Raw genomic sequence first — 5,065 nt, forward strand, 5'->3', positions numbered from 1 at the left:
AAATCCAAGGGGGAAGCATATTTAAAGCTATTTGTTGAAGCTGTGAATGGGCACACAGGAAAATTGAATTGAAAAAGGAAAACATTTGTTTTTTAAATAATAAATAGAAACTTGGTTCTTCAAAGCTAAAAGATTTGGTATTGAGAGCATTTAAAAATGCTGGAATTAAAGTCCCAAATTTTTCTTTAGAAACATTGCTCAATTATTGGATTTATAATTTTAAAATAATTGAAATTGGAACTGTTAACAATATCATAGAGAGGTTCTCCCCTTCAGGATAATATTTTAATATAAATGGATATGAAGAATTGGAAAAATAAATTTTGAATGACTGTACTACTAAATATGTATAAAAATATGAAACAACAGTGGAAGGTTAGAACTTAACAATGGGCGATATATATGTATGTATGTGTGCATGTATATATGTATGTATGCATACATGTATGCATGTATGTATGTATACACACACATATATATACATATATATATACATATATATACATACACACACACACACACACATATAGTCAGCCTCTGTTTTGCTGCTTGTTTTCGGCTGCCATTGAAACGGGGAGGGGGGCATTGTGGGTGGAGAGGGGGAGGCTCCCAAGCAGAGTAACTGTTCTGCTACACCCCCTAAAGGAGCGGGGGGGCTCCCAAACAGTGTAACATTGACCCCAAACTAGCAGTCAGAGGGCAAGAAAAAATTGAAGGGGAGAAGAAAATCCCAAAAGAATATTGGGACCTGAAAGATGTTTTCAGTGAAAAATCATCTGATAAATTGCCCTCCCATCGTGCCACTGATTGCAGCATTGATATCCTTCCCAGAGTCAAACTTCCAAAACCTCAGATTTATTCAATGACCCCTCGTGAAATTGATGAGTTAAGAAAGTTTATTGACAAAAATTTGCAGAGAGGTTTCATTGAGCCTGCTAGGCCCCGGGTGGCTGCCCCTGTTATGTTCAGAGAAAAGAAAGATTGCTCCTTCCGCTTAGTGGTCAATTATAAAAATCTGAACGCTATCTCTATTCAGAATCTCTACCCGTTACCGCTAATGAAGGACATGCTAGCCCAGTTGGGTAATGGAAGAATTTTCACGAAATTAGACCTGCGGGAGGCCTATTACAGAGTCAGAATTAATGAGGGTGACGAGGGGAAGACTGCGTTCATGACCACCTCTACAAAGGCGTGATGGGCTATCTTGATGACATCCTTATTTACACAGAAACACGTGAAGAACACATGAAACTGGTCCGCTCAGTGCTAAAAAAAACTCCAGGCAGCAGAGCTATATGCGAAATTGTCTAAGTGTGAATTTCATCAGGAAAAAATTGACTACCTTGGGTATCGCATCTCCCATGATGGCATTGAGATGGACCCTGCAAAGGTCCAAGCTGTCACTGAGTGGGCACCCCCCCTGCACCCGCAAACAGTTGCAAAGTTTTTTGGGATTTGCGAATTTTTATCGTCAATTTATTCCCTCGTTCGCCAGCATCACCCTCCCTATTACGAACCTCCTGAAATCAAAAGGGGAGGCCAAACCTAGACCAGGAAAGACCTTAAATTGGACTATGGAGTGTCAAGCCGCATTTGAAAAATTTAAACGACTATTTGCAGCTGAACCTGTTTTGAAACACCCAGACATGGATTCACCATTTGTGGTCCAGGCGGATGCAAGTGACGTTGTAGTGGGGGCAGTATTGCTACAAAGAAATGCTGATGGAAAGCTACAACCTTGCGCTTACACCTCTCAAAAGCTGACTGAGACAGAGAGACAATGGGCTATATGGGAAAAGGAGGCTTTTGCAGTCAGGTGGGCTTTGATGACCTGGCGACATTTCTTGGAGGGAGCAAAACACCCTTTTGAGGTGTGGACTGACCATAAGAATTTGGAGGCGTTAAAAACTCCCCCCAAATTATCCCCCAAACAGATGAGATGGGCACAACATTTTAACAGGTTCGATTTCACTTTAAAGTATATCCCAGGGGGGAAGAACTTTATGGCAGGTGCTCAGCGTGGTTCACCCACTCATCCCAGCAAAGAATCTCGCTGCTCCGGTGGTCACCAGAAGCCACAGCAGTTCAAATTTTGAGGTTACAAAGGACCTCATCTCCAAACTCAAGGAAAACCTTGAGTCCGATGAGTGGTTTAAACAGCATTCCAATGAGTGTACCATGAAAGACGGTCTACCTTGGATAGGGGTAAATTGTATGTTCCTGCTGCCATTAGAACTTTGGTTCTGCAACGGACCCATGACTCACACATGGCAGGCCATTTTGGATTTGTGAAAACTCTGCATCTCATTAAAAGGCAATTTTGATGGCCGCCATTGAAGAAGGACATTGAGTCCTATGTGGCCAGTTGCCCCACATGTGCTGCTGCAAAGCGCCCACCAGGGAAACCCCAGGGGCTCCTCCAGGGCATGGCTCGTCCAGAGGCACTGTGGAAAGAAATATCTATGGATTTCATTGTTGAATTACCTGAAAGTCAAGGAAATACTGTGATTTGGGTCGTTACAGACTTCTTTTCCAAACAAGTTCATTTTGTTCCGTATTCCAAAATCCCGTCAGCTAAATCCTTGGCTAAAATGTTTATTACACATGTATATCGCCTGCATGGTGTACCAGATGCATTATCTCCGATGGGGGGGGGGGTCCAATTCATCTCCTTATTTTGGAAGGAGTTTTTAAAGTTGATTGGTTCTGCCCGGGGGCTAAGCTCCGCCCACCATCCACAGACTAACGGAGCTTGTGAAAGGACTAATTCTGTTTTGGAACAGTACCTCCGGTGTTTCATTAATTATCAGCAAGATAATTGGGTTGAGTTGTTACCTCATGCTGAAGTGGCCTACAACAACTCGGTGCACAGCAATACAGGTTTTATGCCATTTAAAGTAGTGTTTGGACATGATTTTGTACCTATTCCGGAGGTGCCACGAGAAAAACCACAAGTCCTATCCCTTTCATAATGGAGTGACCAACTCCGCAAAATCTGGCCTTTGGCATACAAGGCATTGGATGCTGCTCATTGGGCACCCAAGAAACAGGCTGGCAAGAAGAGGACTAAGCAAAGGGAATACAAGGTTGGAGACCGTGTGTATTTGTCTACCAAATTTATCCAAACCACCCAGAAGTCTAAGAAACTGGGTCCTAAGTACGTCGGTCCGTTTCCTATTGTAAAGATTATCAACCCTGTCTCGGTACGACTGGAATTGTCAAAATACCTTAACCGTGTTTGCCCAGTGTCTCATGTCAACCTTTTGAAGCCAGAACACACTTCCTCTCTGTGAGTTCCTCTACCTGCACCACCTGCCCCTCTTCTCATTGAGGGACAGCAACTTTTTGAGGTTAAGGAGATATTGGGCTCTTGGAAACATAGAAATTGAATTCAGTATCTCGTTTCCTGGAAGCATTTTCCTCCCTCTCATGCTGAATGGGTCGATAAGTCCCACGTGAGGGCTCCTCGACTTTTGTGGAAATTCTACTCTGCCTATCCCGACAAGCCTTGACCTGGATTGGCATGAACATTTTTCACCTTTCCTTGTTCCTGTTTTCTGTTGTTTGTGTGTTTGTTTGTTCTTTTTCTGCAGGGATGATTTCCTTTCCTGACAGAGGGCCGGATGTCAGCCTCTGTTTTGCTGTTTGCTTTCGGCTGCCATTGAAACGGGGAGGGGGGCATTGTTTGTGGGTGGGGAAGTGTCAGCACTGGAGAGACTGAATAAAGGGAGGTGCTCTCACCATCTACTGCGCATGCACAGATAAAGGATTTGCCGCCCAGACCAACTGTCCGGCATACCAGCCTGATGATGTTTTTTGAAGATGTCTTTCACATGACACCTGTGGGGTGTAGTGATTGGACTATGGACTAAGGTTACCAGGGATAGGGGGTTGGGTCACATATTGATATCTATGAATGGAGTTGAGGGGTTTCTTTCTTGGTTATTGAGTGAAGCAGCCTTGACACATACATACGTACGTGTGTGTGTGTGTGTGTGTATAAATCTAAACGTGTTAATATTAGAATTATATGGATTGAAGAACTGGAAAGAATATGAATAGAAATACTCTAAATGTATAAATGATAATGATTCATACTAAAACTGTATATAAAGAGATATTGAGTAATGGAAGAATAAAGGATGGAACTTTGATTTAACTAAGGAAATATCTACAACAAAATAGGTGGAAAACACTTCTTTGAATATTATAGCAATATGAAGGTGCGGGGAGTTAAAATAGGGATAGAAAATACCAGGGAGAAATAATTGTATATTAATATGTTAAGATATAGAAAAGGACAGAAATATGATTCAGAAATGAAGGGTGATAATAAAAGGCATGTTTAATACATGGCCCTCCCAAGCTCCGTTTTCACTGGCAGAGGGTTGCAGGAGCCTGCTTTTGCTGCGTCATAGGCGCCAACCGAGTGACGTTGATCTGGCACGCCACCGGGCCACAAACACACACACCCTACCCAGGTCAAACACAACCCTAATGCAGTCCTCAGTGAAATTGAGTTTGTCACCCCTGATGTAGTTTCTTTCTCACAGATACCAGTATAAAAGTCCTGAATCACTTATAACTACTGGACTATGAAAGTCTCCAATTTGATTTTGGACACCATTCACATCTTCTCCTTAGTTGTCCTGACTAATACCATTTATTCAGTCTTCCATTTATCTTGACATAGACTTCTACAGCATTGCCAAGTTTATATATTTGTTTTGAGCATATTATAATGCACCTTTCTTTCCTTTTGGTTCAGTTCCTTTTGAACAATTATTGTCTTCGTGTCATGATAGTCTTCTCACCAAGTCTCTGTATAATCATTTGACTATACATTCCTAAGACCACAAGCTTATTCCATTTGTTTTTCATCTGCTGGAGATTAATAAGATGTACAATAAATCCCGTAATTTTTCATTGAAAATGAGATTCCCAGTCCTTGGGAGATGTATCCTATCTCATGCAGTGGTCTGTTATGAAGGCAACACAAACCGTGATCTTAGAAACCAACTTTCTCCCATCAATTTCAAAGTGAGGATAACACCAAGTCACAGCA

Source organism: Thamnophis sirtalis, unplaced genomic scaffold (assembly GCF_051295495.1).
Source record: "Thamnophis sirtalis isolate CommonGarterSnake01/CBP01778 unplaced genomic scaffold, rThaSir2_p1.2 scaffold_2, whole genome shotgun sequence".
Taxonomy (NCBI): domain Eukaryota; kingdom Metazoa; phylum Chordata; class Lepidosauria; order Squamata; family Natricidae; genus Thamnophis; species Thamnophis sirtalis.